The 26,478-nt window shown below is 36.9% G+C and overlaps 1 protein-coding gene across 5 annotated transcripts in view; it reads left to right on the top strand.

Moving 5' to 3' along the window:
• KCNQ5 (potassium voltage-gated channel subfamily Q member 5) overlaps nt 1-26,478 on the top strand; it is a 278,035-nt gene that overhangs the window by 33,150 nt on the left and 218,407 nt on the right. The window lies entirely within an intron of this gene.

The following is a 26,478-nucleotide window of genomic DNA, read 5'->3' as shown; positions in this document are numbered from 1 at the left end:
AGAAAAGATATATGGAGTAGGGGGAGACAAATGTTTTCAGGACTGGAGATGCCTGTGAATTGTGATAATGTGTGAACAGTCCTGAATATTTCACTGTCTGTTTCTATGTTCAGAAATGATTAATTCATATGTGGTTTTTTTACATATGGCTTGGTTGTAAGACAGCATAAACTTAAGGACAGTGGATGCTCTTTCTCTTTTCTAGTTATAGCTTGGGCCACTGTCATTCCCTGATCTCAGATTTGCCTGATGTTCCTCATCCGTATCTCAATAATGAGTTTTCAGTCATATTTTTAGTTGTGGGCCATACCAGCTGAGATTTTTTTTTTTAGCCATGTGTTTCCTTTCACCTGAATTATTTAGAAAAACATGATTTAAAACATTCTATCATACTTAAAGAAAAACAACCAAACAAACAAAAAGTGAAAGAGGAAATGCAGATGATTTTGTTTACATTTAGTTACCAGAAATAAAGTAAGAAACTGGGAAAGAAGCTGTCAGAGTTGCTTTAGAGCAAAGGTTTGCAGTTGTAGATGGGTCTGGCCTTTGGGAAAGGAGCCAAAAGGGATGTACAAAGTGTCTCTTCCCTCACCCCTTTTGTGAAGATCCTCCTGCTCTTTCATAGCATAGAGCTTATACACAGATTGCCTTTGGGTATTTGCTTCTCAGCTAGGACATAGCTGTGAAATGTTGTTCACACCTGGAGCTCTCTCATTAAAATTAATTAGTAACGGTAATTTTCTTTTGGTCCATCATGAGATAACCAGTGATAAAGGGATCTGTGATCTGTCCACAGATCTTCATGTCTGGGTAGGGTACAGGTGATGCCAAAGGCATTTGCACATGTCTACTTTGGCTTGGTTTCTTAATTAATAAATAGTGCAGTGACGTTATGAGGTTGGCTTGATTTCTTTCCCTTTCCCTTTCCTGCACTTCCTGTGCCATGACATCTTTTTCCTTCATGTTTCTTAGGGTGAGATGTTGCATTTCCTTCAAATCTCAAGTCTGTCTCAGGGTCCAGGCTGATTTATTTAACTGGATTTTGAGCCCCTGCCTGGGTAGGTGTGATGCATGATACCGGCCCTCTAGAAACTAATTAACAAAATAAATTCAATCATTGAGTGACTTAAATAACTTAAAAACAATGAGCATACATTGTGTGTGTGTCGTTCCCACCTAAATTAGACTGTGCCCTCATTAAGATAAAGTCTCTTTGCTCTGCATTTACAGGAATCAGACTGAGTAAGGGTTTTTCCCCCTAGCAAAAGCTGGATGCTCCCAGGCCTGCATGACTGTTTTTGTCCACTCTGACTGACCCTGCTTCAGTTGATTGACTTCTGTTTGCCACCATGGCAGGGTAGTAGTAATCAGAAGGCGACTTCTGACCTGACACAACTTGACCAGAGGCTGAGGATTAAACATTTCAGTGCTGGCAGAAGGCACCTTGCTGCCTTTTTTGCTGGGAGAGGGATCTGCGGCACGGTGGGGAAATACAGGTTTGGTGACCAATCCAGAGGCAGGTATCAGTAAGTGCTAAAGAGAATCCACTAGTTCATGTCATGAAAGCTTATGGAGTTCTGGCAAATGCACGTGTTAAATTTCATTACTAAGAATATTAAATTTTACCTAAGGTGATTCTCTGTGTCTGCTTGGTTACACAGGTGGTGTGAGGAAAGTCATTTGCTTCTAGATAAGGGGATGCAGGTTTTCTCCCTGCAAACTTGCTTGCTTGCATGGAGAAAATAAATATAGGTGTGGTGAATTGCACTTGGCCTCATCCTTATGTTGCTGAAGGAGATGGAAGCCTGCTTATTTTCTTTAATATGTCCCTGCTTTGATCCTTTTCCTCATTTTGCCAAGAGAGTATAAGACTGCAGAGTTGGGAGCAATTTGGATCACTGCAACTGTGTTTGCAGCATATCAGGTAGTTAATGGATAATAATTAATTTGAATTACCTCCTTTCCATCTGCCTGCTGACTTGAATCTCATTTTCCCTTACCTTTCACCTCAGTCCTTCTTTTCGTTTCCTTTTTTTCCTTCCCTTGATCTTCAGAAAGGTACTTTGTAAATGCACATTTAAACAGACCCATTGTGGATATGTGAGTGAACTTGCACATTGTCAAGAGAAAGCAGCTGGGTTAGACTGGTACCCAGAGATACACTCGGAGAGCTTACCTCCTCCAAAGGCACCTGTTAAGGTCTCTCTCAGTTGTTGCTGCTGCTCACACAGAAATCGAACTCCTGTATAACAGGTGGTAACATCATTGCCTACCTTTCTGGCTAGTTTTATACACAAATAGTTCCCTAAAACATTTGATCCCCTATTAAGACATGCACACCATGAATTTTAATCATGCCAGAATTAAGATCCTGTGTTAAAATTAGCCAAGAACATGTTGAACAAAGCCTCCCAAAGAAAGGCAATGCTTGAAGTCAGCTCACATTTTCAGTAACATACTTGGATTGACAGAACATAAGCATGCTTGTAAAATTTGAGGTTAACTGTGTTTGTAAAAATTTGTGTTGCTTTGCTTCAGTTGCTGAGCCGGAGTACATAAACATTATTTTAAATAAACAGTTTTGCCTGCTGCTGAGAATTTGATGAAAATCTTTTATAGACTCCAGTTTACACATGTAAGTTCTAGTTCTTTCACAGGCACATGTGAAATATGACCTGGGCATTCCATCCTTCTATTGCAGATCTTTAAACTCTTAAATATATTTGAAGGGTAGATGTTTTCAGAAAAGAAACATCTTTTTAAAACAATACAAATCAAGATTTCAGTGTGAAATATTGCTATTTCTCAGTTTTTACCACCAAAGTGTACAGTCTAAAAATAAAATTCCTGGCAAGTGCTTAACTGCAATAGCATAAGGAAATGTGTCCAGAATAAATAAATAAACCAGCCTTTAGCTAAAGCATTCAAGTAAAATGAACGTATAATTCATCTGTGAAGCCACATATTTGGAAGGTGGTATGCTATGGCTGGTTTGTCCAATTTATCAAGACAAAACACTTTGCTGTTTCTTGCTTGGAATTGCTCTGGAAACCCTTACGATACCACATTTTCCACTGCATGGAGGCCATTAAAACTAAATTACTTGGAAAAACAGTAGCCACTAAATTATGGATGTATTGGCGCCTAAGTGTGCAGTAGTAAAAAATTTTAACTTTGTAAACAAATGAATAATTTTTAAAACAAAAATGAAAATTACCTGTAAGATACTTTATATGCTAGGATGTCTCAGAGTAACCATGACAACAGTCTGGGCTTCAAGTTTATTTGCTGTATCTGAGCATGTACATTTTTTTCTTAGCTGAAAAAAAAGGCATCAGGGACTACTGTATAAGAACTAGGAAAAATAACTATAGACTTGTTAACCTGCAAGTGAGAATAGAGATATGTCATTCTAGGTATATTACTATACTTAAGAAACAAGTTTTGGTTATTTTATCTTTTTCCCATCAATGTCAGATCTGCTTCTTACTTATGGTGCTGTATCTCACTGACGAACTACAAAATGTGTGTTTTCCTGATAACATTAGATAGTATACTAGATATTTTTAGAACTGGAATTTTTCTTCCACTCCAGAAACATTTTGACCAACAAATTAGTCCTAAACTACATATGTATAAAAGTTGGTGCTTAAAAAAATTTTAAAAAAAGGAATATGTTTTGTTCTGTTTGTAATTACAAGGTGAACTTTGAAATTGAAATAAAGACAACTGTCTTCTTCTATGACATGCCTATATTTTGCAGAAAACATCTGAATTTTAAAAATAAACTTTGTATAAAAGTAGACATAGGTATATCACCTGTACTATATCCAAAGACAGTGAAACTAATCTACCTTCAAGGAGAAATACTTTTATTTTTCCTCATAACAAAGTAACAAAACAGCTATAGCAAAAGTGTGTGTTGAATGACTGGCCATCTGGTTGACAAAAGTGTTTGGACATGTATTGAACTAAAAGGTGATTTGGTGGCCTGAAAGAACCAAATGAAACATCCCAGCTGATTTCTCAGACCTGCAGCAGACTTAATGTTTTTTGTGTGGCACTATAGGGCAATAAAGCATAAGAACCAGTAAATTCAGTCCCATAAAACAATTGTTTTGTGGCCCTACAGTGTGAGAAGCCCTTTGCCATTCTGGCATACTCTGCATAATAAATCTTCCACTCTGCTTGGCAAATTATCAAAACCAATGTCCTGCAAGTTGAGAAATTCACCAGATTATTCCTTTACTATGATGTGAAGTTTTTCCATTACTAATGAATTAAGTATTAAAATCAAAACAACTCTGAGTTCACTCTCCAATCTGGAGTACACATTTCTCTGCAAGCAAGCAGCAAGAATAGGGTTTTTTTTCTTTTTTCTTCCTCTCTTCTCCCTCCTTTGTTCAAAGGAGGGGGAAAAAAACCCACACAGAATAGCCAGTGCAGTAACAAAGACTTGTATATTGGCGATAATCTTTTATTTTACTTATTTTAAGGAATTACCACCACATAGGCAAAGAAAAATTCTAGTTAGAGGACATGCTCAGGCTACATAAAACATGGTCACATACCAAAAGTGGTGAGTTTTATACCTCTAACTTAATGCTTCAACTTTTACTTTTCAAAGCAGTATCTCTGCTTAGAATGGTATGACTGCAAACAGAATTTCTTCCCGTATTTTCAGCAAGGACTTTATCTTCGATAAGGACTATAATTATCACTGGTTAAACACTGATTTTTCTTTTTTTTTTATTCTCTGAAGTAACTATGTTTTCTATATACTTTTGATGTATTAATTTGCTTTTACATTTTTTTCAGGTTTTACCTATAATACTTCCTTGTGTATGTATATATTTATTAAGCACACTGTCTGTGATGTTTCCAAAAGTTCAAAGTTTGATAAGTCTTTTTTTGGGCTCCCTAACCAGAGCATTATAAGTATTGACTTGTATTGGCTGGACTTGGTGAGCTATTTAACCATACAGTGTGGTTGGCTTTAGATTCAGGAAGTTACTAAGGAGAAGTGGTTGTGTCTTTGGTTAGCCACACTTCCATCTTTTCATTTGCCTCGAGTGAACTTCAAGCTATAAATTTACAAAGCACTTTGGGGGATGATCTCCATCTATTCAGCGTACCTTAACATTTCATGCTTGTGATTGTATTTCGTGGGAACAGCCATGTCCTGTTTCTCGGGGACATCTATTGTTGTGTTTATCAGTAATTTTTTAAGTGTTTTGTGGAATATGGAGCTGCTCCAGATGATTTTTAGTAGGGACTTTTGTGATAGGACAAGAGGTAATGGTTTTAAACTAAAAGATTGTAGATTCACACTAGATAGAAGGAATAATTCTTTTATGATGCAAGTGGTGAAACACTGGAACAGGTTGCACAGAGAAGTGGTAGATGCCCCATCCTTGCAAAGATTCAAGGTCAGGTTGGAGGGGCACTGAGCAACCAGATCTAATTGAATATTTCCCTTACAGGGATCTTTAAAGGTCGCTTCCAACCAAACTGTTCTATGATTCTGTGATACTGTTGCCTCTGCAGACAGATAGGGGATTCTGACTTTGGTGAAGCTCAGGCTTAGCATCCATAATCTTCCATGAGTGGTCTTAGTACAGAGCTATTGTACAGGTGGGAAACTATTACCATCTTCCCTCATTTTAAAAATCTAGTCCTTTATTATCCCAGGTATTTTTATTTCCTATGCATCCACAAACAGAAAAGTGTTGGAGTGTTTATCTTGTTCATCTTGGAAATAAGTCTCTTTGACCAAAGAGCCAAAAATACTTTTTCCAGTTGACCCTGCAACAGACAGTCACTGACTGAAGTCAGAAACTGGTGCTGTGTATGAAATACGCCTCACCATCTCCAGCTTATCATTTCAAATTGAGAATTATCTGCTTTTGCACCCCTTATTCTGGGCTGCTTTCATAGTGAGCATCCTGGTTTTGTGGTCTGATTGCTTGAGACATATAATTTCAGTTACCTGCAGCATCCAAGAACAAAATATATTATATGTGCCTTTTTAATGTCTGCAATCACAAAAGCACTTTGCTTTGCCTCTGGAAGGTATCCTGAAAACTGGGAATTAATGAATGGATCAAATCCTTGCAAGAGGTCCAATTTTGTCCAAACAAATTGGCATTAATAATCATTAATGTCATACTAACACTAACTGGGTCCTGCTGTACTATGTGATGTGTGCCTGTGATAACAGAAAATATGATAGTATTTCAGTTCCCCCCACTTCCCAGCAACATAGAGAGCTGTTTATTTGAAATCAATCTTACTGAACATGAGGTCTTCGACAGCTGAGGCAGTTCCTTTGAGCGTGTGCAGCAGACTCACATAACCAGTATTTTATCATGAGTGTGAGATTTGAGGTAGGTATGACTGTCACAGTTAAGTAGTTTGAAATGTTTACAAGTGGTTTTGTTCTGAAGGGTAGCCCAGAAGGCTGGGGATTTGTTGCCCTTTCTGCAGGTGCTGTCGGGGTTACCACTGCCAGCATTTGGCTGCTGTGGGGTTATTTGCCATTTGATATGTCTGTTCACTGTGGCTTCCTGCCTCTGAGAGGCATTAAATAATCAGCATAACCCCCAAATCCTTGCTTCTTAGCATAATGTGTTGTGGGAGGGTTTGTGCTGTATCCATATGGTATTCCTGGTTATGTCTAATTAGACAGATTATCTAAATGCAATTGTTATAGCTGTATTAGAACAGACTTGTTACAGATTTATAAAACCAGTTGAGAATTGAGCAAGCAGTGCAGTTCCCCTTAGCTGGATTTTTATGGTCCTGGTAAGGACCATATGTCCTTCTAGGTTACATATTTGGGGAGGGCGATTATTACTGCCATTTCTGTCAGCAGTGGTGCAGTGCTTTGATAAAAGGCTTTTCTGTTCACAATCAAATGACTAAGAAGTTATTTTTGGCTTTGTTTATGGAAAAAAAAAGACATTTTGTGAGATTACAGTTGGAGTCGGTGGAGCAGAAAAGATGAATATTTTCTTGCCATCATAGAAGCAGACAGAAGGAGGACCTCTGAGGTGTGCAGTCAGGGTGGGGAACTGGTGCTCTGGTTTGAAGATATAAGTGGCCATATGCAAATTCTCATCGTGCTTGCACATGGTTAAAATTTAACTCCTTTTACATACTGGACCATGTGAAGATGAAGCATCATGTTGGAAACTGAGTGCTTCAACCATCATTGTTTGACAGCATTGTAGGATTATTTCTCCTTGATTAATTTCCAACTGAATTGAGATTGTGTCAGGAATGAGGACTCCTCATTCTAGACAGAAAGTTTAGTGGAATATTATTAATAGTTCTGATAATTTTTTTTTTTTTTTTTTTTTTTTAAAGTTAGTCTTTGGCTGCAGAAGTGAGGTGTTTTTGTGCAAAAATGGTCTTAGGAAAACAAAATTCTGTGGGAGAAAATGCAATGTCAGACACAAAGCTGGACTTGATGGAGGACAAGAGGAATATAGTTTGCCCAAATTCTATTTCAGGAATAGCTGATAGAGTCAGAATCATACATGCAAAAGGGGTTACGGCTTATCCTCATTTTCTAGTAGCATCTTAACATAATACCTGGAAATACCCACTACATTAATACCCAATACATTAATGGAAATACTCACTAACAAAAAGACAGTTTGTGTCAAGAGAGTGTCTTCAGCTTTTCCCATTTTTCACTAAACTTAAACTTATTCTGAAGTTAGAACTTTTTAGCATTTAAACAAACTTCAGAAAAAAAAGTCGCTTGCATTTTCATGGAAAATTGAGTTAGATTTATTATCTGGTTAGTACATTTTTCTCTATACATAGTAGGGTTCCTTATGCATAGACTGGAAGAATGTTGTGCTTATTTTCATAACCTTTTTTGACATCACCCTGGTTCCATGAGGAATCACTCTTTTTTTCTGTGGTTGATACTGAATGTGTATTTGGCTCTGACTGAAATACAAGATGGTCAGAAACCAGGGAGGTCTTCTTCCAGGAAACAGCTCTGTTTCTGGGGACAAAAGGTGATGAAATGCTAAGTGAGACAAATTTAGAATGACCAGGTCTTGTGTGGCTCAGGACCAAATACAGAATCTGCTGTCTCACACAGAGCTTGGCTGTTGTGACCCAATTTGCCTACTTTTATTTTAGGGCTGTTTTAAAAACTAGGTTTATTCCTGACACCAGCGACTACAGAGAAACGATTGTATGGCTTCTTGGCACTGACCAGCACAGTGCTGGAAATCCAGGAAGGGGTAGGATTCATATCACACATACCATACCCCCATCTTTTTCAGAAGGTGACTATAATATGTTTATGTGTTCTGGTGTATAACATTTGAGTCAGTTTTGTCCACTTTATTCAAGTAAGGGTTTTTTTTTTCTTCAAGGCAGTACTTCCTGTTTAAAATTATGTCATATCAGTCAATATTTACCATTATACACTTTTTATATTTTATTTCAAAAATTTCTAAGTGCTACAAATTTTATAGCCAGAATGTTTGACATATAATCAAATGTGAAAACTTCTGGCTTAACCTCTCTGTAGTAGTCTCTAGTGTGTTCTGTGGGTAAAGAAATAGTATTTTTGGCTTGCTCAGTTCAAGAACTACAGAGATTGATGTAGAATTGAAACGCAGTTGCATTCTGTCCAATTTTACATATAAAACCAAGTCTCTCAATCTTAAATTCCATATATATATGATCATCAGGACTTTTAGCTCATTTAGCTGAAAATATGACTTCTTTTTGATTTTTAAATAATTTTCCTAAACTGGAGATAGTTGTGGGGAGGGAGGAGACTGTGTATGCATGAATCTAGGAGTCTGATTAATGTATATAACTATTATTGGAACATTATTTTCTACATTTTGTGATTCTAGTTTTCATCTGAATGCAGTTTGACACACATTAACTTCACTGTTTTATAAATTAAAATGCAAAATGTCAGCAAATGAACACATTTTCTGATATAAAGCTCTGTAGATATATTTTCATTTATATGTAGTATCTGTGTGTGTGTGTAAATATGTATAATTTTTGTAGCTTTCTAGTCAGCACCAAGTAGTGCCAAAAAGTTGTGGCTAATTGGAAACCAACAGGTTTTAGTAGGTAACAATTAAGACAATAGATCTTTCATTAAGAAACAAAATGAAAGAGCAAATTTTGAAGAAAGTATTTTAATAAAATGAAATAAATATCTTATTCATTCAAAATAATACTTTCAATTAGTAAATTCAGTTATTAAATTGATCCACAAGTGTTTTATGACCATTAAACTTTCTTTGTAATATGTAAGGAAAACATTTAGATTAAAAATAAGAGCATTTAATGGGATATTGGAACTCTTCCATAACTGGCTTTCCTGAAAAGTAATTGTTTCAAAAGTATCACAAACAAAATCCATTTTTCTTTTGGATAAGCTCAGATCTGTCTAGCTTTTTTTCATTGACTGAGAGTGAGGCTCTTTTCATAAAAGGTAAATAGCAACAAGAAAAAAGTGTTTTCTTCACCTCCTGTGCAATTTGGCTCAGACTTCTAGGGAGAGAGAGAGAACACAATATTTCCTCTTTTTTTCACAGGTTGATTTGTGCCCACAGTATGAGTTAGTATCATGAGAGAGGGAGACTGCACTGAATCCAGTCTAGGCTATTTTCCAATAAACTGCTTTCTTAACAGGGGTAACACTGACAGTCTTAAGTTTAAAGGAGCAACAAGAAGGAGGCTGTTCAGTAGTCTAAAACCAGCTTTCAAAGAAGCAGGTCAAAGCAGGAAGTGTTTGCATGGAAAAGAAGCATCTCCCCAATGGAAACTGAGTATGCCTTAGATTCATCAGTTCACACTGGCAAAAGTTTGCCTTAGACTTACCTGTTCATGTTAAGAATCCAGAACTTGTATACATAAACATGTCTTCTGTGCATGTCTGGTGTGTTTCTAAGGTATTCTCTAGCCAGTTTCTTTCTCTTCCTAGACACAAACATATTGAATTGATTTCCACCCACCCAGGTTTTAATAATACTGCACTAGAGTGCAGTATTAATACCAGAGATGTAGTGTAAAGAAGTTGGTCCTTGCAGCGCTGCTTTTACTGTCTCCACCTGTAGCAGATATTCTGTCCTAGCTACCCTGGGATTTTCTTAAGGTTTATGGGATATAGTTTTATATAATATATAACACTCTAAGTGTTAGTTTGGGGTCTTGTCACAGGCTTGCAATCAAATTTACAGAAATATGTTTATCTATTACGTACATTTGTCTGTCACATAGACAAACCATTTGTTCCAGTCAAGAACAAAATAAATGGGTATTCACCAAAAATCAGTTGGAAGGTCAATCAGAAGCACAAATTTTCTTCTGATTGGGAAAAACGCCTAAGAAGAATGGTATTTTAGAAGCAGACTCAGTAGAAAATAGAAATTTACAGTATTAAGTAAAAAAACTACTGGTCATTCTTTTCATGAGCTAGCCTTATGGAATCAGCCTAGGGTCTTAGCTACTCTAATTCACAATTTTCCAGGATAAGCCAGTACTGGATTCTTAGAGGAAGAATGAAGGAGCCAACATCCTCCTTGATTTCTCCCTAGTAACCACCTTGACTTACGTCAAGATAAGAAAGAGTTCAGGGCTTTCTAAACTGGAAGCTGAATCCCTTCTGCTTGTGCTCAGTAGAACCAAAGCATTTTCCACTGCTTACTTTTCTTCTACCTCCCTAATTCCTGAACCAGGAGAAATATTAAATGTTTTCTTTTCACTTCATGATTGAGTAGACATCCCTTCATTGGTAATTTTTTCCCCACCCTAAAGACTCCTAGCTGTTATCATACATTGTATTGTATCATCTTTCCTTGTTCTTTTTCTACACAAGAAGAAATATGTATCTTCTTATCTGAATTTTTAAAAGTGGGTGTTGATTAGATTTCACAGGGGAAAAGTGCACCAGGCTACAAGAGCGAGTATTTATTGCTAATCACAAGTGGGTAGAAATATAGCTCACTAATTTTATCCTAATGCACTTCAGAGAGAAAAAATCCAAGCAGTTGAAATAAAAGCATCACATGTCCTCCATTATTTGCTTGTGGAAACAGTAATACACAGTAGATGGTATTGCAAACATGAACTGGTCCTTTTTTTCCGTTGAAATCAGCGTCACTTGATTAATTTCAGTAGAAGAAGGTTATGCCAAAATGGTAAATATTGTGTGTGCATTATTCCAAGACTTGTGAAACAAATAACTGCAAGTCCTGATTCTATTTTTATAAATGCAAATTAGAATAAAAAATAGCAGTTAGTATTTCTGCTGAGCAATATTGACCTATGCACGCTTGGTCAGTAATTGCAGTGCTGCTCACTGACTAAAGCTATTTTCTCTAGACAAAGCAATTTTTAAATTATGTTATATTTTTCCAAGTACTTTTGATAACTATTAATATGAAACTGCAGTCTTTCAAACTAACTTCTCTCAACAAAAAAACAAAGCCAAGACAAATTTACAGGTCTGGCAGTTATCTTCAATTGTTTGCCATAATTATCTGAAGTATCTGATGTATCCAGAATGAGAATGAATGTAAATGGCATTTCTGGAGTTGTGGCTTGTTTTGAAATTCCCATGTCTCATATATATACAGTCAGGAATGTATTTATATCATCCTTGTAAGCCAGTTAAAAGAATAATATCCATTTGGCCTTTGAGTTTATATTTCAAGAGGATTTCAGAAGCAATACCAGGATTTCTGTTTCCTGAGGTGAACCCATGCTGACTCTGGCTTTGGAGTGGGCATTATGTCCCCTGGCATTAGAGACTGCTGTGCTATGGATATGTCATGGAAGGCAGTCATCCTGTGCTCCCTTAAATAGCCAGTGGGGGGAAATAGGTATTTGGGTGCAGTTCACCTGGCCTGATTTATATCTAGTTTCTAATGACATGAACTGACTAAAAGTATCAGCTTTTCTACATGGTTTTTGTGGGATAGGTGACATGGTGGACAGTATCCATCTTTTGTCAGATGAATCCCGTGCTGTGTGCTGCTGTCATGTGGAGCTCATTATACCACTGCACTGTCTTGCTATCGGCTCATTCTGCCTTGCACAGAACATAATTGTAGTAAATCCATTGTCATCAGAGGAGTGTGGGTTTTTTTTTCCTCATTCTTGGGGATTTTGCTTCAGGTGATCCAAATCAAGCAAAGGTCTCATTCGCGACCTTGGCAGAAGATAGTCAAAATCTGTTCCGCTTTCATGTATTTATGGAGACTCTCATGTTGTTTCTGCAGAAAGCACCACTGCTCTGCAAGTCAGCAGGCAGAGTCTTGGATAACTCTTACATGAGTTGTTTTGCCTTTTTCCTTTGCCATAGGACCCATTTTTAATTCCGTGTTTATACTGCTTGGTCACAGGACTACTTTGTCTAAACTCAGCAAATACAGTGCACATAGGTCTCACTGCAGGGGAAGTGTGAGATACACCATTTGTGTGTGTATGTACACAGATGTGTCTCAGACAGAGTAGACTTAAAACTTTTGTCATTGTTTCTAGTGCTTGTAATTAGACTGTGTGGTTTCTTCTTATTTAAATTTGGTCAGGATTTTATCATCTACATTCTTGAGGCTTCTCCCAAGTGCTTCTTGAATGCAATGCTCCTGCATCTATTTTTTAAGTGAGCAACTAGTATGCCACTTTTTAGGGGTTTTTCCCCCAGTCATGTGACATAGTAAATTAACAAAAAAAAAAAAATTCTCTCTCTTAGACTTTTGAACTCTGCAAATGAAGACAGGCCATTTGTTGAACATTTTTCAGGCTTAAGAGCTGCCTTTTTGCATTTTCTTTCCAGTTGACCCTTTAGTCCTATTTTGAGTTACCAGATGAAAACAAGGTTTCCCTTCAAAGGTTTGTTGCCGGGGTAACTGGCACTGACACCAAAAGATGAATACTCTAACTACTTAGGATAATGCCTACTTTGTGAGCTAAATAAAGAGCTAAATTGCAGAGAAGGATGTTGGATAAATGGGAATTATCAAGGGAGAAAAACCAAGATTATTAGGGTTGTGGAATTCAGACAGGATTATTGCCTTTTGCACCAGTAATGGGTGCACACGCAAATCATGTGCTGGCTCTTGGCTTTTTCAGTCCCACTGATCCATTGAATGGTGCTGGTACTTTTACCTCTGCCTTGATAATGTATAGGGCTGTGGAAGTGAGAGGCAGGAAGCTGGAATTTTACAGAGGAATGATGGCTACTGTGTTTGCAAGAAATTTAGTATTTTGAGCTTGAGGTTGAGAGGCTTAGCTGCCTCTGGGGGAGTTACTGTTGGAATTTCTCAGCAAAATTCATGCACAGTTTCTGTAAATGAAGGAGAAAAACCTCTCTGTATCTAATATTGTATAATGGAAAGAATTGTTTATTTTGATATTTGATTCAAATGTGGAAGCATTATCAGTTGCTGTCCTCCAAAAAAGCTGATAATGCTTTTGAAGGTTACGGCAGAAGGAAGCTTTCAAAATTGTTCAGTGATAATACAAGTTGTAAGCTCTTGGCTTCTTACAGTTAGTTACGGCACTGAGTAATTTCTCAGTCACCAGGAGTTATACCATATCTAGTTATATACAGATGCAATTTTCACAAACTATGTTTTGTGTGATTTAACTCTAAGAAATACAGAAAAAGTTGGGGTATGGACCTCTGTAAGTGACTCAGTGGGCTGAACAGTCAAGACTGTTCCTTATAAATCAGTTTTCTGCTGTGATCCAGTAGCTTGCTCATCAGATTTATTCTGAAGATACAAACAAACCAGTTCTTCCTCTGCAAGCCAGTGCACTGCTAATTTTACCGAAGAAAACAAATAGAATTGTTTGATTAACCATGGACCAAAACCGCTAAGATGGCTCAGACTGCATTTATGCTGGAGCTTACATTTACATTAGAGATCTCTTTGCTGCTCTCTGCAAACGCTGTCAACACCTGTCACAGATCTGTAAGAAAAAGGATTTCTGCAAGTTGGCAGCAAGAAAGCCAGCAAACTGCTGCTTTCAGTCCCCATGAGCTTTTATTGTCATAAAATCTTCCTACTTTGGGAGTAATAAAGGAAGGTTGCACCATACACCATAGAAGCATGACCCAAAGGTGTCTCTGCCTGTGATACATCAGTGAAATGCTGTGCCTGAGTCTCCCCACCAGAAGTCAAAAAAGGAGCAGGGAGAAGTCTTTTCAAATATCCTATTATTGTTTTTGTAGGCCCTGTAGCATTCTGCTTTGTTTTGAGTACTTATTCAGGTTGTGAAGTAAGGGTCCATCCTTCAGCGTGTTCACTGCATCAGTGGTGTCACATAACACAGGATCTAGGGCACTTGAGCCCAGGTAGATTCTATTTTTAGCAACTGTGTGATTTAATGAAATTAATTTGTGGTATCTTAGCTTAGAAAAATAGCTTTGCATAACTAAAAAATATACTAAGAATTAACTTAGGGATATACTCAATACTGTCAACTATCCAGTGCTCCAGTGGGTTTCTGTGGTTACTCTGAAGTCACCAGCAGAGCTTTTCACGGACAGTAGAATATGTAGTTTTCCTCTGTGAACTTCACTTGCAATTTGTGCTCATCAGAACAGAGCTAAAATTCTCCACCTATAAAACCATCTGATAGATTAGAAATGTCTACCTTTAAGAAAAGCAAAGCACAGCATCCTATGCCATGTACCACACAGAACTGTAGAATATACTCCTGGCTTGTTTCCTGTAAAACCATCCTCAGAATCAGAGCCCCTGCTGTGGAAGTTAATGCCAGAAGAGACCAGGCAAAGCCTGTGCCTGACTGTTTCTCATATCTAACTGCTACGTGAGTTTGCACAGCAGGCTTTCCAGGGAAGTTCCAGGATTTACAGCTAAATGAATTTACTTAGGCTTAAAAAATACACTAACCAGATGTATGTAAGAATTCGTAATTCACACAGAACTTTACACCTCATTCATCTAAGTAATGATACTATTTGAGGTGATGAAATAAAATTTAGAAAATGAGTGTTAACTGTAAAAAGTGAGCTTTCTGGACTTTCTGTGGACTGCTGTGAAATTGTAGTAATCATCCATTATCGTCTAACAGTTTTTGCAGTACAGACAAAGCTTTAGACATTGCTGTTTAAACTCTTATTTATACTTGTGCATAATGAAAAGTTGACTTAGTTTGTAGCTTAATTAAAACCGTCATTATAGAATACTTTCAATATAAAGGGGTCTCCTTGAGTTTCACATGTCAAAAAAGGTCAAACTTTTTTTCTCTGGCATTTTCATTTTGATCTTATCTTTGTAAATTATGACCCACAGATAATTCCCCCAACTATAAAGTTACATCAAATGTCTGTGGATTTTATGGAGGGACGTTGATTTCTTTTTCTTACAGTTGCCAGCATGTTTATAATGAACTGAAATACCAGATAATTACTGTAGTTCAATATACTGTCAATGTCTAGTGAAAACAATTCCAAACAGGCTGCTATTTTCTTGATATTACCAATGCAATTTACCTATATAGGCTTTCTTATTCACTGTATATTTAAAAAACCCCATAGTTATTTCTAATCCTAATTTTGTATTCTTCCTATTTTTTTTACTTCAATGAACACTATCTTTCATTTTAACCATACAGCTCCTCAAGCTCTGCTTAACAGCTCTTTGGAAAGGAAGACTCCTAAAATAGTAATCAAAAAACCCTATATGCATGAAACATGAACTTTGAAACTATTTTAATTCTATTTTTACACTCTTTTACTACAGAGATTTCAAGGTCCTAAAGTAACAATTAAGATTATCTATAACTGTACAATTTGAGATGACCATGCATGATGAAAACCTGAGTGAAGGCATCTTTTGGTTGAACTAGCTGAACCTTACACAAGGATGCTCTATAGTTAGAAACAGACATCTAACTTGAAGCTTGAAACTAACTTGAAACTTCATTGCTGGCTTATATGCATTTGCTTTTGTGCCACCCATGTCTCTTATATCTCCTCCTTCTCTGCCCCCCATGTATCCATACGTATGGATTATACTCTCTTTGGCTTGTTTTTTACTGTGCCAGAATGGCCATTTGCTCTTACCCTCCTCACAGACCAGGTTCTTAGGTTTTTTTGAAAACAATTGACTGGATTTCTCTATTCTATGCCAGATAAACCTCTCACCTATGCCTCTTGCTGTTTACTTTTCTGTCTCAATGGGGGATGCTACTTGGGCTGTTAGTTGTTCCATCTCTAAGGACATACACAAGGCCACGTTGGTCAGACCAAAGATGCATTACTTGTGGTTGCCAGAGTGCACAGGGATGGAAAGGTGACGTCCTGCTATGCTCCAGTGAATTGTGGCAGTACTCAGCAGGGAGCTGCATTGACAAATGCTCTAATTGTACTTCAAAGCTTTCTACTTCGACATTCAATTCTCTTCCAGCATTAAGTTCTTCAGCTTGATGGTGCTTTTTGTCAGCACTTACTTTTCTAAAAGTACTGGACATGGTATTTCTTTCAATGAGTGTTTCTTCTAGATTAGTCCTTAAGAGTTTGGGAGTTGAATAGTAGAAATTTCAATTTATTACACCATAAAAGTGTATGCATCTGATTGGTTAAATATTCATGCAAGAAAGCTGAACTCAAGGATTCAATCCAGTGGCTGTTAGTGGTAAATTTTGTAGCCTGATGCTGATTTATGTTTGGGTAAGTCCGAAAGAGTTTTATATGCATTAAGTAAAGTTCAATGAGGGTTTACACTGATATTAGTGACAAAAGTTGGTGTTAAAGGACACGTGTTAAGTCATCATCAGTGTGCTGGTAAAGCATGAAGAAAATAAATTATTTTAAGACTATCACTATTAATGCAGCCTTCGAATTGAGATTATCTTTTAATCTATTTTATGAGAACGATAAGGTGGGCTCACTTCACGAATCAGAAGTTGGGTATCTGGATTTAAGACATCTATCGTAGTGTCAGCAAGACTCAGCAACTAAAGCTTGTATGTACACCTATGGAGAGGACAATAGGCACCTTGAGAGGCAAAAATGTCATAAATATCATCTTTGATATTCATTTTAAGACAAGATAAAATGCTTTTTTCAAGCACCCAACTCTTTCACTTAGATATGAGACAGACCAATTTGACTGTCTTATTTCCTAATATATGTGTGTGCACGTAGCAGGAGCTGGGTAGTGGACTTGGATTCATGCAAGGGCAACAAGAGAAGCAACATTTTTCTTAAAGACCTGATGAAGCCTCCTTGAAAGTAGCAAACCTGTTGTGATTTTTGTAAAATATAGTTCCACATAAGGTGATGATGGCAGCTTCCTTAAAGGGATTGTTGAGGAGTTTTTATACTGGAGTATGAGTGCAGTAAATTAATTGCAATTAGCTGTCCTAGAGATGATAAAATAATCAGCGATTCATACTTATTTATGCAGACATCTTAGACAGCTGGAAACAGCACAGGACAGCCACATCAACTTTTCCTCCTATTACAATTTATTAATGCTTTCTATTAGATGTTACATGAAGATTTTTTATATATACTGAAGACTGACTTTTTGAATCTTAATATTTAAAAGACAGGACAGCTAATGTGTATGGGCTGTACAAACCAGGAAAAGATGATTTCACAACAGTGAGTATTGAAAATTCGTAATTGAAGTGCATAAAAATACTTTGTCATATTTTTTCAGTTTTGATACTGTAGCTTTTAAAAATGGTTTAGTATTCAAATCTCAGCAATGGAATGACATTTTCTGTTTATTAATAGTCATTTTTCCATATTCACAGTCAAAAAACTCTTCTAGAAAATCAGTGCTGGGGTTTTAGAGAGATTTTCTGTGTTGCATGGACTTTATTGCTTGGAATCTTTGCATCCAAACACTAGTATGGCATAATTGCCATAGAAATAAAAGTTCAGTAAAGTTGTTTGGTAGGTAAACAGCATCCTGTTACAGAAAGTCATGTAATGGTATATGTAAATATATTTGCAAATTACTATACAAACAGTTTACTACATAGATTACCTTGGGAGACAATTCCCTGTAGTCATGAGTTATTGCCCGTATTTGTGGTTCCTTATAATTTTGTGAGTTATTAGAATTTCACTTTCCCTTTCAGAAAATTGCATTTTGCAAAAATCAGAAATGCTAAACAGCATTAAGAAGCCTTATTTAGATGAAAAATTGCTGGTACTGTCATAGTAATTCTATGAATATGTTAATTCTCTGTGTGTGCTAACAGTCCTATCTGAGAATCAGTAACCTTTCCCAGTTTGTGCTGTACATACAGCAGAGCAAAGATATCATACAAAGATATCACATGAAGGGGTTAACTCTAGGTGTTTGTAATTGTAATGGAGATAAGATTCTGAATCTGATCTCTTTTTGATGTGGTTTTAATGTAATGAAATGGCAAGAGCATTTTAGAGGCTTAGAAGGAGTACCGATCTGATTTTTTTTTTTTCTCAATTATTCATCAATTCCTGAAAAACAATTGAGAACACGAGTCTGTTACAATTTATTTGTGGCAGCCGTGATTCAGCAGGCCAAAAGTGGAGCTGTGAAAGTATTTCCTTGATTCTGTATTCTTTGGCAGTACCATAATGAGTAATAAAATACAATCTCTTTAGAAAAACATGTGCTATCTTTTTTTTTTTATAATAATAATGAGAAGATTACTTGGTGCTTTTTATTGTCACATCAAGTTGCTAACTGTTGAAATATGAGGCTGTTGCTGTATATTAATGCTAGGAACTAGACCATGTATGTGTGTGGCCTCATGTCTGACATTGCATCTTGCCACCTTTTGTCATTACCACTACAAATAATTAGCTGTGATGTTTCCTTAATTTCTTTAATGCATTAATTAAAATTTATTTAAGTGTTGATAAAGAAATATATCTATTTTGTTTTAGACTGTGAAAATTTTTCAGTCTCTTTTCTATGAATATCGTAAATATATATTTCTTCATGGAGTGTAGTGTAATAAATATGCATATAAGCAGTAGGTAATTTCATTCTTTCTGACATAGAAGTTGAAAATGATTCTCATCTTGTCAGCTTTGACCACAAAATAAAAACTCTTAATAGGTCTGCATAGTGTTGGGAGGGGGAGAAAGGGAGAGGGTGGTAATACCTGTAACACGTCAGATCAACTGTAAAGCCATTATTCACTTTATGTGAAGTTGCTATTTCATATAATTTTTGCAGTGGACCTTTTGAATTACTGTAGTGATGAAAGAAACCTTTGGTAGCTGCTCCTTCAGGTCCTCTATTACTGCATCATTGTGTTTGTTGTCAGAAGGCTTAGACACTTGTGACAATAATTTAAAAACATGTCTCTATTTAATCACCCAAATAATTTTTTGAATTTAGTATTTAAAGTTGGCAACACCCTTTCTGAAATTGTAGTTGTCCTCCAACATTGTTTCACAGAAGTGCAAGTTCTGTAGAAAGTTCCAGTTTGAGTTACTTAAATGATGATGGTAACTAGCTTTATCTAGTGCCACAGTGCTGTGTAGGACAAGGGAGGTGGTGCACCTTCCTTGCTCATTTCTGTTTATTAACAGCACAAAAAGAGAATTCACAATGCAACTGTGGTTAAGAGTGTTTGGTGCATCAGTTACTAAACCTCCCATATTTCTTTTTCTTTCTTATCTGATAGGGCTAATTCTTTTTATAATTAAAATTTGCTTACAGTATTCCACATAGCATCCTAAGTAGCATACTGGTCGAAGCTGCAAGAAGAGTTATTACTTCAGAACTATCTTTTGGAGTCCTGTCTTTTACGTGCTTATCTGCTCCTACTCTTCCAAACCATGCCAATGGAACACTCTTTATTCTTGAAAGGACATGAGTCAGTGGGCACAAACAGAAGCACACATTTCTTTATACATCCAGGCATATGAAATTACTCTTAGTGTTGATTTTAACAGCTTATGTGATAGGGATCTTTCAGCATTTAAATTCTGGCAGGAAATGTGCCTTTTTTTTCAAAGCCTTGTTCCAAGTGTTTTAATTCCTCCCTCCCTGTTCAGGGTTTCTCCTCTTACACTAATCTCTTAAAGGCATAGTGTCTAGGACCAGAGGGTAGACTCACTCATTGAAAATGGCCTTTGGCAAAATACAAAATAGGAATTTTGTGTTCTGAAGACTGGATATTGAAAGCATGTTTAGGAAAATTGAGGTATTTGATAGAGTTAACCATGACATCAAACTTGCTATCAGTAGATTGGGTGGAAAACTGTAGAGAAAGTGTATATTTTGCCAGCTGTAAATGTAAAATGTAAAAATTAGATGAGACATGAAACAGGTTTAAGAAAGACCGTGAAAGCCATTGTCATTGAACATGCATGCATCAGAAACAGATCACAGCTCAAAGGGCTGGTCAATAAACCAGATAAAGTGTTTGACAGGGTGCTGGGGCAACTTGCTGGGTCCAGGCCCCTGGCTCAGGGAACAGGCCTGGCTGGGTAGAGCTGTGGAGGTGACTCAAAAGGCTTTGGTGCCACCAGACACAGGTTTTACCAGCTGTATAGCTGTACTTCTGGTAACTTCTAGGTAGTGACAGCAGAACATGCATATATCTTATCTGCTGATTTGATAAAATTGAACTGAAAATTACCATGGTAACTCTATCATCATATGAATCAGCTGCCAATCTATGAGGGCATCACTGCAATTTTCTGGACTCTTTGTGCTACAAATGTTTTGTAAGAAACCTGGGTTACTTATTGTTGTTACTGTTCCAGGATTTGCTCCCTGAAGAAGTTCTAATGCAGGGCTGGAAAAAAGGCTATGCAGCTAAAGTATTGTGCAGCTCCTCAGCAAATTAAATTCCCTCTGGCAAATAATCTCCCCTTCCCTAGTAGCTGTGTAAGTAATGCCATTAAGACATTTTCCTAATCCTCATATGTTAGTGATTGAACTTCTACTAGAGTACTGTGCAATTCTCCATGTGTTATCTTTGTCCCTGACTAAAACTTTGGTAGTGTAACGAGATTATCTGTGAGAAAGAACAGTATTGCATAGCTTGCAGCTACTTTGTCCTGCCATTGAGTCCCCACAAATCAATTAGGTTTTACTCTCTTGAATGCTCTGGGATACCAAGTCATCTACAAATGCTTCAGGAAATGATAATCATGAACTCGTGCGTGGTTCAGTTAATTAGCAAAATCTCTTGAGTATGGAACATTAATAATGAATTTGCAGCTGCAGATCTGATATATATGTATGTATGTGTGTACATATGTATGTATGTATGTATGTATGTATGTAGAGCTGCACTTTGCTGTGCAGAGATACCCAAGGTAACTTGCTAGCTCAAAAAGAGAAGCAGCATAAACATGTTAGTCCAGCTTTCACAGGGTTTGTAAAGTATTGTACCTCTTACCACTCAATCATCCCACTCTAAACCAAAACTATCCCAAATAGCAACAAATCAGTTGAATACATAGGTATCTGTAGTAAAAAATATTAAGGGGGTGAAAAATATTAACTCCCCCATTATCTATTTCAAAAGTAAAATTATAGTTATTTGCAATTAGTGTTTTCTTTGTATTTACATGTTAATGATATAATATATTCTGGATATGTGACAAATACAGCGCTCATGGTTAAAAACAGTTTCCTTGTTGGATACCCACTATGAAATGACTGGTGCAGTCGTGCCCGTTGAGAGCTTTACTGAAGTTCTAAAATTATTTCTAAAGTAATAACTACAACATTTCCAAGCTATTACCTGCCAAAGTAAACTGCAAAATCCAGTGTTAGAGAAAATGTGGTATCAAAGTGTCTATTTCACATTCATTTGCCATCCCTTTCCTATTTGTTCTACCATGCTGGCATTAATATTGGTTAATAACATCTTATTTGCAGCAGTTTGCAATAGGAATGTCAGCTGTAATGTTCTGCGAGTTTGGCACCTGCATTGGTGGTGGGAGACACTGTGAGGAGTTGGGGCAGTACCACACACCCCTTGGGCATCATGACTCTTCTGCTCTACCGAAAATTTTGCATTTAGGAAACCAGACCAAAATGCTTTGTGTTTGTCATACACGTATCATGCCTGCCCAGAGGGGTCAGCAGCTCCCATCTTGTGTTGCAGTGCTCCTGTGCTGATGAAATGGTGTCTGTGGGAGTGGTGGCTTTCCCATGGTGATGTCCAGGGGCTCTTGCAGGGGTGAAATAACTTTGCAGAATCCAGTGCTGTTGCAGTTCTGTTACTTTGATTTTTCCCACAGTTTCCTAAATATGCAGCAATGTAAATATATATATTAACATCACTGTTAGTAATAAAACTATTAAAGTTGACAAGGTACTGCTGCCACAGGGGATACTAAAATGAGTCTGTGAAAGGCAATAATGTTCTGTAGTGTGCACTTCTAGGGTGCACTCAGATGCTATTTAATGTGGATTGTCTTACTTGGGACAGAAAACTGAGACCAAACAGCATATATAAAAATAGCTGCTCAAGAACAAATAATTTCTGCCATTTCCTACCCTTAGGCATCTTTTAATTCTTAAAATTAATTGAGATGGAACAGTTGATGCATATCTTGTCTCCAAATACCAACATTTTCTCAAGGCCTGTAGGTCCCATTTGGATTTTTAAAAGCATTTCTGTTGTTTCCTAAATTGTAAGTTCAAAATCAACTCTCAGTAGTGGATATTGCTGGGACCAGATAACTACTAGCCAGGCATTTTGTAAGGTACAGAAGAAAAGGAAAACTGGTCTCTGTTGAGCTGTTTGTAGGAGCAGAGAAGAAGAAGCTTTAAAAATTCAAGTTACTGGATAAAAATATTACTGGAAAAAATAATCTTAAAGACTCCTGTATTCAACTTCAAGCATTCTTTTAGATCCTTGCTGTAGGTCTGTTAGTCCTGCTAACTAGTTTGTGCACAGTTCTTATTGCATGGCCTTCCAGAATCCCATGTGTATTTTATCTTATGGTAGCAATACTTGAAGGAAGATACTGGTCCATTAACAATCAGACCTTTGCAAGACAATATATGCAGTGAATGGTATTCTGGAATTCCTTTATGAGAAGTATCTGTACTTCCCATTGTTATAAATGCTCAGATGTATCAGAATTTCTCTTCCCAGAACTGACCTCTTTTTGTTTTAATGTACAATATGTTAAATAAAGTTAAATTACATACTATGAGGAAAAACTGTTCCCTGGGGTAGCATTCTTCCAACATGAACTTAGTGCTAGAATATGTATTTTTAATGACGGAGAAATTGCAGGCTGTCACATAGTCATTTAGCAAGGCTAGAGTATTCTGAGTTTCAGCTGCCATTCTTACTGATTTAATAAAAATACACATAACTGAAAAGAAACTTTTTTTTAATATAATTTGATAAAAAGAAGAAGCTGCTTCAAAATCTAAGCATATGAACTGTAGAAACGGAAACAGGGTAATGTGAAATACAGTTTGGGATAGCAAAGCAATTTAAAATGGTGGAAAAATGCTATCAATAAAATACATAAGGGGAGATTCTGAAGTCTATCCCTACTCTGGGAAATAAAACTGAAGTTAAATTTCATGGTATGGTAGCAATTTAGTGGCAAGGTAAGGCAGATTTATATGAGAATCCAATGCTGAACTTGGTAAAGCATTTGTACACACAAAGGAGAGTAAGGAGAGACCATGGATGGCTCCAGTCTGCACAAAATGCAACTGCAGCCTTTGGAGGGAGAAGCAGCATTGTCTTCTCCTACTTGAGATGATTATTTGCCATCACAGAGAGCTTGTAGGGAAGGAGCTATGAAAGAAGCCATGGAGTTTCTAGACATGATAAGTAATAGTTTGCATTTTTCCAGTGTTATTCTATAGATTCTGACAGCTGCCTGCACCTACTCCATTCACTGCATGTCATTGTTAATGTACTGGGCTATCACACCATTCCGTACTAACGCTGGAGTCTGTAAGGCTGAACTTAGTGGAGAAAACATTGAAACTATGTGACATTGAGTCTTTACCACCTACTTTTCTACAAAACCAGAAATCTTACACTTTTAAGCTATTTGTAGGCAGTTCTGTGAAGGTGGGACCTGTGTGGGCAGCCCTGTAGTTGGCCATGATGAGGTGAAGAGCAAGGAATAGAGCAACGGCACATGTCAGGGAAGAAAGCTGCCTAGGAAGGTGCTGGGGGCTAAATTACTCCTGATATGCTGTGACAGAAAAAGGGTTTTTTTCTTTTTGGCATATATGATCTCCCATCATTGTGAAAAGTCTCTAGAGTCTAGCATTTTCATGACAGTGAAATTTAAATGTTCAAGAATATTAGGGATTGTTTCTGAAGTCATTTGGGTATTGGTAGACGTTCTCTTGGTAAATGTTTCATGCATTTGAAATAGTTATTGTTTCTCCTCAGAGAACTTTTAACTTATGGACAAAATTTTAAAACAGAGGGAGAAGTTATTACTGTGGTGGACTGTGCATGATTTTGTCTTTGTGTAGAGGAGCAGTCCACAAAGGATGTGGTTAGACACCAGTGGGATCCTCAACTAGGCCTTACAAGGTCATCATACTATTTGGGGGGCTGTTAATGAGATGACCATGGGACATAGGAAACATTTCAAATAATGTGAAGGGACGTGGAAAATACCTATCTTGTGGACAAAATTTCTGCAAATATTCACAGGGGGCTGAACGTGTATTCCCTTCTTAGTTTGCTTTCGGTCTCTACAAAATTATATTAAATGATGCATAATATTAAAGGAATTAGCAATGGAAAAATATTTTTCTTAAGTAATTGAGTAGAATGGCTTTTGGGTAATTTATGAGGGTTTGATTCATCTCAGAAGGGATAGATGGAGCTCTTGCTGTTTTTCTACAGACTTTATTCTTTATCCTATTGAGTAATTGAAATTCAGAATTCACACATATTTGATTCTTTGATATATATTTTTATTAAAAGCTTGCCAGTAGTGTGAGCTATGTATGTTTTCGAGATATTCATTAAATGAGATTTGTAACAGTTTACATGATATTTTGACAGTTTACCAAACCTATCAGTCAAAAGCAGATGGCCTGCGTTTGTAGGATTTTTTGGTTAAAATGAATATATTTTCAACATGTGTATTTCATTTATAATATATTTGCTAGCAAGATTTTTTCCTTAAAACTCAGTTAATCAACCTGCAATACCATCCTATACTTCAGCGTGATGCTTGAACCTCAAGATATTATCTGTCTGCAGTTCATTTCAGTAATATATGTGATTATACAGCAAATTAAATTATGTCATATATCAGACCTAGGACACCAAAAATACAGCTGTATTCATTTTTCACTTCTTTATACCTCCTTATCTAGCCACCCCTTCAGGAACTTAGTGTGCTTTTAGACATCTGGGTCTCCCTGGTTTCAATGCCTTGCTGTTTTGGTTTGTTATTTAATGTGGATATGTTGGTCATCTCATATGGAGGAGAGGACATGTTACCAGGTGTCTGTCTGGATTATGTCCAGCCAAGACAGGAAGGAGGAGAGGAAAAGTGTGGAGAGATGAGGGGGCTGAATCAGCAGTGGCTTAAAGACTGGTAACCTGGTGGTCACCAGAGTTTCTCTCATGAGCAGCCACAGTTGGAGCTTTCTTGATGGGCTGCCCACATCCCAGTTTTCACAGCTGCAAAAGCACTAACAGGAAGTGCAGGACTGTGGCCAGGGCACAGGCCTGTGAGGATGCCAGTAGCTCTGATTTCAAATGGATTTCTGCCTTTTATGCAAGATAGGAAAGCAGGAGACCCCAGTGCGCATGCACAATCTGTGGCATGACCAAGGGAAGCTTGGATACCAGGGCAGAGGCACAGCCTTGCTCACTGCCTTAATGCAGACAAAGGTAGTGTCAACAAGACCAGCATCCTAGGGCATTTCAAAATGAAGACAGTTACTTCTATCTGCAAGAGTAATGTTGGCACACAATTCACAAATTTACTTATATATTATATAGATTTATTCTAACTCAGGCATCATCAGTTATATAGCTACAGTTTCTACCAGTTCAAGGGTTTACTTATTTTCACTAAAACTTTAATGCAAGTTCTTTTGTAGTACTAGAAATAATATCGATAACTCAGCTTAGGTTTTAAGCAATCTCTGCTTAGTTTTTGACCAGGAATTGTTGTCCTGTTTTATGTTCCATATCCCTGGCAGACAATAATAGGGACAATAAGGAGAACTTAGTAGAAAAAAACCTTAATGATATGTGCTAGTAACATAGATTAAATGGTAGAAACTATGCTGAGGGAATATTTTATATAAAGATTTATATGCATAAATACATAGAGAAAACCAGCACTTTTTCTTGTGTGTGTTTTTGCTTTTGTTAGCATATTTTCTTACACATTTAAGTATGTCCAACAGACCATAAACTAGTTGATTTAAACTGAAAACAGTTTAGAGAAGTTTATCTGTGTATTTTAATAATCTGAACTATAAAAAGTATACATGTGCTGTACATGTA

The sequence above is a fragment of the Aphelocoma coerulescens genome, chromosome 3 (genome assembly GCF_041296385.1).
Source record: "Aphelocoma coerulescens isolate FSJ_1873_10779 chromosome 3, UR_Acoe_1.0, whole genome shotgun sequence".
Taxonomy (NCBI): Eukaryota; Metazoa; Chordata; class Aves; order Passeriformes; family Corvidae; genus Aphelocoma; species Aphelocoma coerulescens.
This window is presented reverse-complemented; position numbering and strand designations above follow the sequence as displayed.